General features: G+C 43.0%; 1 protein-coding gene across 1 annotated transcript in view; it reads left to right on the plus strand.

Annotated features, from left to right (window-relative positions):
- Positions 1-12133, plus strand: part of EBF2 (EBF transcription factor 2) — a 191351-nt gene that overhangs the window by 98021 nt on the left and 81197 nt on the right. The window lies entirely within an intron of this gene.

Here is a 12133-nt window from a genome sequence, read left to right on the forward strand (position 1 = left end):
CACCATGCTAGCCATTCGTAGTGTCAGATTGCATCATGTACATACACCCGAGTGAGGGCCCAGAGTGACTGCAAAGCAGTGAATCCACAAACAGACACTCTTCCAGGACCTGGTGGTCACCCCCTGGGCCCATGCAGAAGGCTTTTCAGTTATCTGTTTTCCAGAATGAAAATGTTCTTTGTTACCAGTTTTCAGAACTGCAGAATATGAATGCCTCCAAAAAAATATCCTACAAATGAACCAAACATAAATTATACAACATCTTAAAAAGGTTAAAGAAATTGAATGCTTGACAACATAATAGGATTTATGCCCAGTCCGTCTATTTCCAGACCCCCTGGAAACACCCCCTTTCCTTGGAGGACTCATTTACTCCACAAATTGAGGACTGACATGGAGCAATATTATACTGAGGGTGACTGAATCGTACATTCTTCAAAAAAAAAGGCACCTGATTTTTGGCTACCATCCAACCACACCTCCATCCTCTAAGACACACACCAAAGTCAGCTGGGAAAAGGTTATATTAGAATACAGGTTGCTGGAGGTGGCTTTTACATGTTTAGTTTTCAGACTGGCAACTATGCTTGAGACTCGTTCTGTGTCCCCTGATGGGGTTCATTGTTCTTCCTGACTTTCCATCCTGGGCTCACCTCTGTCCTGCCTCCCGACACATCATCTCACAATTTTCTCTCCAGTGTCCATCTCTTCCACTGGATCACGAGTTCCCTGAGGGCAGGAACATGCTTTTCTCTTTCCAGCCTCCAGCACAGTACTTAGCAAATAATCAATAAACATTTGTTGAATGAACAAGTCATCCATAATCTAGCCATGGTGTGGCCTAAAATGGTCTAAAACCCCAGGCCATCTTATGATTGGACGTGGTTCACTTTGGAGACTCTCACAACATTTTAACAAGCTTAATGCAGTGTTGCAAAACATAGTTTGGTGACAGTGGGAAGTTTTGTAAAGAAGGGGAGGAAGAAGGCAGGGCCAGTGGGCGATGTGGACATGGGTCTGGCCCTTCTGACAACAGCCAGTGGTCCAGGTCTGTAGTTGGATCCTTCTGGTCAACCTGGGTGTCTGTAATGCTTCTGCATGGCATAAAGCACAGACTAAGGGGTCATATGGTGGAGGAGTCATGGTTTCTGAGGCCCCTTCCTTTCCCAGGTTCCTTTGCTTCTTCTGTAGTGCTCTTGTCCCATCCCCGCCACCCAAAAAATGGCAGATGGGAAAGGTGAACATAAAGGATGGAGAGCAGCAATGACTTTGGGGACACCAGTTGTCATCCAGCTCAGTAGCAGTGGAAGCATGGGGGTGGGGAGGCCCCAGGACCAGAGAGGAGTGGCCTCTACCCCTACTATTACTGCCACCTCACTCTTCACACCCTTGAGGTTTGGTGTCGCACCCTATCAACTAACCAATGAAATAATGCTTCGAAAAAATATTTTAGAACTACAGTGCTGTACAAAGTATCATTATAATTGTTATTAAATCTTGCCAGAGTGAAATCTTTCCTTTAGGATGAAGTTGCTTGGCACATGGGAAAAATAATCCCCACTGTCAGCCTTGCAAATAGTTGGAACATTTACTAGTCTACCATGTGCAGCAGGAGGGGGAGGCGACGGTGGTCGGGGGTCTCTCTCTACGTACACATGTTCCACATGCCTTCCCTCAAGAGGCACGTGGAAAAACGCAATGAATGAAATCATTCTTGCACTCACCTGGTTTAAATCATCACTTGCCTGGTTGAGGGGGTGGGTGCCTATTTTAGGGTCTTTGAGAAACCAAGCAGAAATCAAGTTTTTCATTTCAGAGGGCTCACTAAATGATGACTTCTGCAAGCCTCAGTTTTCTTTTTTGGAAAACAAAAGAATGGAGGGAAATGACCATAGAGTTTCCTTTCCATCCCTGGTAATTGATGAGTCTCTGCAGCTGATAATACTCACGCGTATCTGCGTGGATGCTGCAGGAATAAGGAGACTCAGAACGAAATGCTCAGAGATCTTGGAAAGAAAAGTGCCCAGGAGACAAGGGAGCAGCTCGGGGATGGCACCTGGAGTCCCAGCCCTGACTCTTCTGCTTGCTGACTGCCCAGACTTAACGCAAGTCACGTAAAATGTACAGTTGGTAGGTCCCACCTCAGAAGGTTGCTGTGAGGCTCAATAGAGGTATATGAAAAACTAGTTCACAAAACACTCTTCAGACATGTCATTGCTAACCCTGGCTCTGCCACCAGCTTCAGAGGAATGTAGGGGCTGCCCCAAGTTTCCCCCCCCCCAAGGTCTTCTCCAGTTCTAATCGTCTATTCTTCTGTGACGATATTTCCAAGTATTTTGTGAAGCACCCTATTGACCAGCTGTGCATCTGAAATCATCAAAGATACATATATTTTTGATTCGAAGGGGCTTAGGTGTCATCTAATCCAAACCTGCTAAGTCACACAGCAATTCTCTTTATAGTATCCTTGACAATGGGTCAGTTATCATGATGGGGAAATCTTGCCCAACCTGGGAGCTGATTTTGATTTTGAGCTGTGTTATACTTTCTCAAGTTTTTCTCACATTGAGCCAGATCTGCTCCTTGGTAAATCCTACCCACTAGTCCTGCTTCCCATCTTCTGGAACCCTAATTGATCTGAAGTTATTCATATTAGTTCTATCTCAAACTCTTCTCTTGTCCAGCTTAATAATCTTCTCTCTGCTTCATAGATAAAGGACAAAGTGACTTGTCCCTGGTCACATCCCTGGGACATGTCAGAGGATGATGAGGACTTGTTGCCGGGGGTGTTCATCACTGCCGCTTACCCTCCCTGAGCCACAGAGAAATGGTCTTGCAACTGATGTAGGGAAGCCCCTGTGTCATTTTTCCAACAAACCACAATCCATTCCTTTGTTTTGGATTCCTTGGTTTGGCTAAATGTTTTCATTACATTAATTGCAAAAGATTTTTCTGGTCAACCAAGACAAACTCACTAACACACACACACACACACACACACACACAGGGAATCAACATATAACCAAAGTGATGCATCAGGAAACTGGAGAAAGCTGTCCCACGTTAATGTTTTTACATTAAACTTGAAAGGCTATTAGGAAAATAGATAACACACAGACACAGAAGAAAGATCTCTTAGTTTTAAAGTACTGCTCTCAACTTGAGTGGATCCAGGGACGTAAAATAAAGGAACTAGGGAAAAAAGATCACAGAACTGAAAAGTGAGGCGCATTTGACCTTTGTTTTGTTGGAATATGGACTATCACCCTTGGTCACTCATTTTTTAATTTTTAGATATTTGTCTTAGGAATGAAGTCACCACTACAGGAGGCACAGTAGTTATGTTTTGTGTGGAACAGCAGAAAAAAGACTGAGAATAAAGGTGGCATCATTCCAGCCCCTAAACTGCCGTGGAGGGGTTGCCTGGTCCCTAAGAAGCTCAGCAGTGAGGTGAGGAATGGAGTAGTCGTGACTTATTGATACTCACAGTCAGCTTTTCTCATAGAGGTTTCGAGGTACCCTCGAAGGAGCCATGCAGATCACTGGGGACTCACTGCCTTCTTGCAATACCAACCATATTTTGCAGATAAGGAAACTGAGGCCCAGGCAATTGTCGTGACTCAGGTAACATCACGCAGAGAAGTATGCAGAGCCAAGACCGGAGGTCTGGCCCTTGATTCTGAGCTCAGAGCTCTCCCCAGTGCATCACTGAGCAGAGGAGATGACTTAATTCTCACTGTCCAGAAGATGGACACCCTGAAAACAATTGCCCCTTCCATCTTTCGGAAAGCAGGAAGAGTTATGCCTTTCATTCAGCCACAAAGACAGTCTTATCATTAATTCCTTTATCAGAGCTCTAAGTCACAATTGCTTCCGATGAATTTCTCATATTTAGATTTAGTATCTTACAAGGTTACTATATTTATCTTTCTATGTTTGCTGGAAATGAAGGAAAAATGTTAACAGCTGTACAACTAGAGGAAAAAAGGAAAGAAAGAAAAAGAGAGAGAGAGGAAGGAAGGAAGGAAAAGAACAAACTAGGCTTTTTTTTTTCAAAGTAAGGGAGGAAACATTAACACAAAGGAACACTCTTACTAAGAGTAGGTGGAGAAAGGCATCTGAAAAATAATACCTCAAGATGCATTGAAACATTTTAGGGAATTAGGGAATTCTGATCTCCCGAAAAAAAAAAAAAGAAAATTAATATTAAAGACAAGCTGTGAGTTTCCATCTGGCCTTGCCGCTTTCGACTAACGCTTCCATGACGGAATTCATCTGTCCATCAACTGTCAAAAATTCTCCTGTCAGTAAATCCCACGATACCCTAGCAAGCCCACCCCGCTCAAAATATTCCATGCCACAAACTATTCCGAATTCTGAATTCTTTTTTTCAGATCTCTGTTCTATAAGACATAAAAGTTGTTGCTTCCTGGCCCCCCGTCATTTATTCTCTCCCTTTCCCCCAAATCTCTCTCATGCTCAACCTCTAGTATGGGGGGGGATGAAGGAACTTGTGTGGAAAATTTAGGGAGCCCTCAGTCATTTGGAGATTGTGTTCCCACCCAGATCCTTCTGAGCTTTTGCACTAGAGTCTGACAACAGACAGCCCACATCTGTTTTAAAACACTGAGTGGTTGTGAAGTGTGAACTCCCCACTGTTTAATGTAACTACATGACTATTTAATGTACACTGTGGTAGAGCAGCTCAGAATGCCAAACTGTTGTGACATGCCTGAAGGACATATATAAACATAATATACTGTAGGTTATTGTGACAAAGAACATCTATGCCACAAACAGGGGGATCTGTTTGTCCACCAGGACCACTGCATGAGAAAGGAAAAATGTTTGTCACATTCTTTCCCCTACCCCATCCCCACATCAACTGTGAAATCGATACGGGGCTAATGAATCGATAAATCCAGAATGGGCATAACGTGCCCGATTTAAATAGTTTCAGAATTTCAAAACCACTTATCTTTTAAATGAATCTGAATCTATAATGCAGAAGGAATGCGGAGAGACAGGACCGAGAGGAACTGCTGAAGATTTTGGCCTCTTCCTAGAGACTTTGTGAACTTTTATGGGTGTTAGGGCACATTGGGTAACGTTTCGGCGGTACTTTTGGTGGATTTGGGGGCCATCATTTTCTGCAGATTGTCATAGATGGAAAAACCATCTACAGCTGCGGCTAGCGTTAATAAACGAAATAAGAGGGAAGCCATTACGGCTTTGCAAATATATTTCATTTTTAATATGTTTCTCCCAAAGGTGAATTCTTGTACCTTCCGACATCTCATTAATCAATTGATCAGAATCTGTTATTTTACATCTCATTGCTACAATTCTAATTAACCTTTGCTAGTTAAATACTCACCAAAAATCAACTCCAGTTGTAACCCCCTTTCCTTTTAATCCAAGCATTTCAATGAAAGCTTTTCTTTTTCTCAGTCTTTAACTAGGACTTAAATGGAAAAGACTGTGTAGTATCTATTGCTCTTTAGGGGATTTTGCAAACTTAGAATGAAATCTTTAGGTCTGAAAAGCATATGAAGATTATGCTGTCAGTAGGCTTCCAGAGGGTGGACTCGACTATTCTTGTGTGTACTTTTAGGAAAGTATTATCCTCTTTTTAATTCAAAGTTGCTGTTTCTCAGAAAATAACTATTTCCATGGAAAACAAAACAAAGCAGCCCGAAACAACAACCAAAAATATCCCTTTGTAAATGATACCGAGAAAGAGAAAGGGAGATTTGTTTCGAAAATACATTTCAAACTGCTATTATTGTTGGTATTTAAGTTATGCTACTTTAATACAGACCAAGATTCTCCATCTATTATTTCTAGATTGAAAACACCCAGGCCAAGGTCCCGTAATTAGGAAAACTTGCTCCTGCCTCCGACTGGTGCGTTTCGGGCTTCCCGTTACTGTATCCCGTGGTCCGCATAATTTTTCCTGATACCTTAGCAGTCACCGAGGGAATAAATCTGAGAAGGCCTTTAAAACAAAATTGTGAACGCTTTCCTGTTTGCCTTAGACCTGCAGCCTCAGACCAGGCTGCGGATGGACTGTCCCAGGCACAGAGGACTTTTCTTATACTGAGAACTTTAAAAGGACGGTGTAGGGAAAGCAGATCGAGAGAGGGGCCGAGGAAGGAGAAATCCAGCAACACAGCAACGAGGGGAAAAACCACTTTCGTAGAGCTGACAAATGGGGAGTGTGGGGATAAGGTCTTCCGAAGCCAATCGTCCCTTAAAAAGAAGGTGAGTTCGTTGGTTTTTGCTTGGACATGCTCCCCTATCGTATTCTTCCCCGCTCATCTGCCGCCTTTCATCACAGTGAAAAGCCCCATTACCGAGGAACACCTCACATTAGCTCCTAATGCGCGTAAGTTTCTGGTTACACGGCTGCAGATGCTGTGTAATGTTACCACCCTTCCACAGCCAGCGGACTTTTGACGGGCTTTTATTTTAATTTCCTTTCTCCCGCTGGTTGCAACTTTGGAGACAGACGCAACCCTCGCCATGCAAACAGGGTTAGTGCCTCTTTAAGGAATATTTAAATTGCATTTCCTACTGTCAGTTAAGTCTCATCAATCATGTTTTTAATTAAAAAGAAGGACATCTACATCCCACTTTCCACTCAAAGTGCATAATGAAATCCTGGATTGGGGTAGCGCTGGAGAGTTTCCGCGTTGCTCAGTGCATTCGGTGGAGAGGCAGGCAGAGGAGGTCAGGAACACTGGTGCATATGCAAGTGGCAAACAAATAACGCTCCTGATAGGGCCGGGTGACATGTGTCAACCCTTGTCATCGAGAAACAAGAAAGGCAATGTGCCCAGACAAAGGGTAGGGTGGAATCTCTACACGCTGGCAGAGCCTGACCCACGCGTGAGGCTTTGTGCAGCAGATGCCGCTCTCATTGTTCTGTACCTCCCTCCCCAGTACCCCTGACAACAGCCATTGCCGCTGGCATTCCACCCTGACATCTGTTCAGCTTTATGGATGCGGCCCTGGAGGAATTCCCAGTGTAAACAGGGAATTCTCTAAGGGAACCCCATGTTGTAAAGGGATGAGCTGCATAATGCAAAGATTTAACCACTATTTAAAGGTGTGACACTTGATTGAAAGTGACTTGATTTTTTACCCCCTTTCCAATCCTACCTCCCTCTCCGCCCTTAACTGTATTTGGCACACACGGACTGCAGCAACGCCCCCCTCGCCCTCCCCATCGCTTTGTTGTCCTGATGCTGCAGGACCCATTAGAAAGGATGAAGGATGGGGTTGGGTGGGGGGGGAGCTGGGTACCATCATCCAAAAAAGCCACTTAAAAAAAATTCTGGGTTACAGTCAATTGAGTCTAGTTGTCGCGTTGGGAACCTGCCCACTGCCCACCCACACTCCTGGCGAGAAGCAGCTTGAGAGTCGTTTGGTCCTGTGACTGAAACTAATGGGGTGGGCTTTGTGCTCCTTGCTAGAAGCAACTGTGGCCGTTTACAGTCCCTGGGCGGAGCCTAGCCAGCCCAGTCCTGGCCGTGCTGGAACCGAGGGGATTTGCCTTTGGAATTTTGTGTTTCTGGCAATGGTGCCGTAGGATGTTAATACACGGTTTTTTAAAAGCAGACCTGTTAAGAAAGACAATGCATCCGTCTTTGCCCCGGCAGATGTACACGCAGTCTAAGGCCAGCTCTGCAAGGCTGCAGCCTGGCTCAACTTCTTGGCTGATATTCAAGTACAGGGGGTGTGTTGAGAGCTCAAGTACTAACATTTTGTGGCTGAGGTTAAATATGCAGAGATCCGTCAATGGGGCCTAGGCAGCATGGCTGCGTCTGGTTAGGAGTGAACTTTACTTGTGATAATACACGTTCGGAGTGTGTTCCGTGAGGCCGTGGGTTGGATCTGGATTTGTCTGAGTCCACGCGGCAACCCCCCCCCACTCCCCTCCAGTCGACTAGTGGATAGACAAACCCTGAAAATTGCAGTGACCCCCTCCTGCACGGCTTCACAACAAACGAGGGTCTGTGTTATCATAGTAAGGGCAAAAGGAAACGACAAAATTACCAGAGTATGAGGTCCAAAGTCAGAAAAGGAAATCCCTTTCTGCAAGGGCCTAAAGTGGTTGCTGACCTGTGTTTTCAGAGAAGAGATATCAAAAAGAGGGTTACTGTGTGTGTGCGCGTGCGCGTGTGTGGGTGTGTGTAAATTAACCGTAATCAGCAGGCTGGCTCTTCACCTAGAGTTTTAGGATTTGCTTTCAGCTGGTCCTTTTCCTTCCCTAGAATAAATGTGGATTTTTAGTCAAGGAACCAACTTGCTATCTGGGAATATGGTTGTGCCCGCTGCTATAGATTGAATCTTTATTTAAAACAACAATAGGAACCCTCTAGAGATTTTTTTAATTCTAAAACTAATTTGTGTATTTTCTTCTGACTGAAACAATGCATGCTAACTTGAGAAAGTTTAGAAAATATAGACCAGCAAAAGAGAATAAAATGAAGACTACCCATTAATTAGCCCACCACTCAGGAAGAACCATTAATCTCCTTGGTTACCCCTCTTCCAGTCTTGTCTCTGTCTGTATAGTTAAAAAAGAGTGAATATCCTGTTTATTCTTTTGTAGTCTGTTTTTTTTTTCACTTATTAGACTATCTTCCCATATCATTAAATTTTCTACAACAGATTTTACATAATTACATAGTATTCTTTTGTATATCATAGTCAATTATTCATTTCAGGACAAACGTGGTTTCTGCACTTATATTTATTATAAACAATGCTGCAAGGAACAACTTTTGTAGGTAAAGCTTTAGGTGTATCCGTGACTCTTTCTCCGGGACAAACCCTTAAAAAAGAATTGCTAGGTCAAAGGCTATATGCATTTTTAAGATTTTTGATCCATACTGCCATATAGCTAGAAAGATTGGACCAACTTGTACTCCGACCAATAGTGGATCAGAGCACCCCAAAATGCAAGTCTTCTGGGCATATTCGTGTGTGTCCGCATAATGTAGAACTATGCGTGTAGAACTATGTGTAGAACTATGTCTCTTTTCCATAGATTCATGGCAGCACTTCTAATTAATATGTCCATTCCCAAATCTCCTCCCCTCCGGCTGAAAAATAATAAGTACAAACAGCTAAGTGTTGATAGAAGGCTCAGAATCTGGCAAAGTCCAACTTTCCTTCCTATCCACTTTAAAGTGAAAAATAAGTTAACTTTGACATTGTTACCAGTCACAGATTTAAAGTGAACTGGAAATAAAATTCAGGCCCTGTTCCGAAAAGGACCCCTTAACACCCAGCACGTCCACCCAGGCCTGTTGGAAGGTGGCAGGTGAGAACAAGACAACTCACAGCTATCCAGTGAATGCGCTTTCATTAGAACGTGGCTATTGATGGGCTGCCCCTTTAAGCACCGTTTTCCTTCACTGACTCTGAACATACCTTTTGGGATTCAAAATAATTTTGCAACAGTGGATACAGACCTTCTTTATGTGTTATTGGTCTGGGAACAGCAACAGATTAAAAAAAATATTACCAGGTCAAATAACAGCTGTTATTATTAAGTTCAGCTTTTATTATCAATTTGCCAGTAGAATCCGGCAGTAAAAAAAAAAAGTCTGCATCTGAGCTTTTTACTAATCAGTACTCTCATTTTGCTAATATTCTAACGACTGTCAATTTACTTCAGTGCTGCCATTTGCAGAATTTTCCAATTAGCAGCAAACCTGTTCCACCTTCTCCTGTAATTATAGGGGACTCAGTTCAGATCAGCTGCGGCCAGACAGCATATGATGTAGTTGCCAAAATCTGTGCAATGTTGTTTTTAACCTTTGCATGTGCTGGCACAGTTTTAACATCTCTGTTTGTAGGCAGGAGGCTCCCACAGTAGTGGCATGTGTCAAAATATCAAAATTATTTTTAATAAACACACAACGAGGATGAAAACACAAATATGGACGTATTTGGTTTTCGGATCAATTGAACGTCTGTTCCAGATTTGGTAGCATTTCCCCTGCTCTACCCACTCCTTTTTTTAAAACAAGAGTCTTTTGAAAAGAACAATTGAGGGTTGCTGAACTGAACCAATTTCTCTCTGTTTCCGTTGCCAGTAAAACAACAGTTATTAGAAAAACCCACATTTCAGAATGGAGGGGACCCCAGCAATCATGTGGGCTAACCCTCTCATTTTTAGAAATGAGGAAAGCTCAGGCTCAGAATGGAGAAGAGACTTACCCAAGGTCACACAGCTAGCTATGTGCAGAGCTGGGTCTAGAACCCAGGTCTTTTGCTTCCAGCCCAAGGTTCCTTCCTCTACAGCATTCATTTTCCCCCTTCTCTTGACGGCTTCTAAATGTGGCAGGAGACAGAACAGGAAAGCCTCACCCGGATCCCTCGTTTCATAGAATGCCTTGCTAGCAACATCAAAACCAATCAAACTCTCTGAAAAGCTGCCTAAACAGCTGACATTGCAGTAACAACAGTAGTGCAGCAATAACTATTATTGCTACATGAAAAAAATATATTTAATAATAAGCTCATTGATTTTTCACAGCATCTCTGTGTTGCCTAATTGATGGGAAGTTGTATGTTTGTGTAGCCGATGGGGGTTATGAATTAAATATGGCCGTCTTTCCTTGAGGGATGTATGTCAATGCAAGAAAGACGGAAGATCTACATTTCCCCCAAGCAAGACAGTGCCCTCGTAACAGAAGCAGGGAAGACTGAAATGCGAACAAAAATAAAAACCATCCATCACTGTTTATTAAGTGCTGCTACTTGAAGGTAAAAGGGATATTGAACTGTTTTTAAATTGGAAAGAATGTAGCTGGACAAAATATTGATGGTAATATTAGCTGGGTGACAAATTTTATTCTTTTGTCCACATTCATCAAAGGAGCAATTTGGAGTAAATTATTTTCTCTATGCCCATAAACCGATTTTTCTTCCCTTTTATTTTTTAAGCACACGTGTTTATTAAGGAACATGGTGTAGGAGGGATGATACCTTCTCGTTCAAGCTATTCAAACCTTGTGTATGAGTCAAAGGGTCCACAGTTGCTTTAGACCAGGCCAGGCATGGGTCTCCAAGGTGCTTATATAAAATTTAACATGGGCTTAAAAATTGAGGCAGACTGAGTCTGTTCCCACAATTTAAAAGAAAAGGGGTGGGTCAGATTTGATTTCATTTTTAGCTGTGGTTTTCAAGTGGAAGTTCTGAAGCATTTATTTATTTTTCCAAATTTATAGTGTACCCCTTCAGTCCAATGTTCACTGGCTGCTGTTCAATGAAAACATCCAAGTTTCTATGGCAAAACGGGCTGAGGCAGGGAAATGAAAATTGAAAATGTCGGCTGACAATGGGGAGAATTTCAATAAAAATTTAGTTTGAAGTTTCCTTCGCTTCAACGCTATTCAACTTCAAGTCGTTTTTGTTTGCATGAGGTCACGGAAGTGCTAAGGTGTTTCACAATAACCTTACCAGGCAGGCTAGCGTACTCAGAAATGGATGGACCCAATCAAAGCCCCGGTGTTTTCAGAAACGCCTACTGTGTGTCCAGAGCTGGTCCAGGGCGTTGGCGTCTCTGTCTTCTCCAATTAGCTTCTGGGAAGCCAGGTCCTTCCAACTTCAAATGTGCCTTTAGCCAAAATGACATTCTCATTTCTTCTGACGAATCTCATCATCCCAACCAAAGTGCAGTTCATTGAACAACAGAAAGTGGTTTGTTTGTAAGTAAATTTATAAACTTAAAAATCCCTTGGACTAGGCAGCTCTAAAGCCAAGTGGATTTTCTTGGATGTCGCTTGACTTACAGAGCTGTCCCACTTCTCAGCTCAATGAGGGAAGTTTGAAGGAAGCTGGCCAGATTTAATCAATCAGTCAATCAATCAACAAGATTTCAATGAGTCCCTTCCAGGCAGTGAGCCACGGTAACATTTATGTAGCACTTCATGGTTCCCAGCACACTTCTGCATAGATTGTCTTACTTGCTTCTTATAGGTGGATATTAGTGAGGCTCAGAGCAGTTCAGTGACTTCCCTAAGGTCACACAGCTGTGAAGTAATGGGCTCTAAACCAGCTCTCCCAGAACTTTTCTTCTATACTACTTGGGACAACTCAAGTCAGTGGAAGA

This window comes from Balaenoptera acutorostrata, chromosome 6 (genome assembly GCF_949987535.1).
Source record: "Balaenoptera acutorostrata chromosome 6, mBalAcu1.1, whole genome shotgun sequence".
Classification (NCBI taxonomy): domain Eukaryota; kingdom Metazoa; phylum Chordata; class Mammalia; order Artiodactyla; family Balaenopteridae; genus Balaenoptera; species Balaenoptera acutorostrata.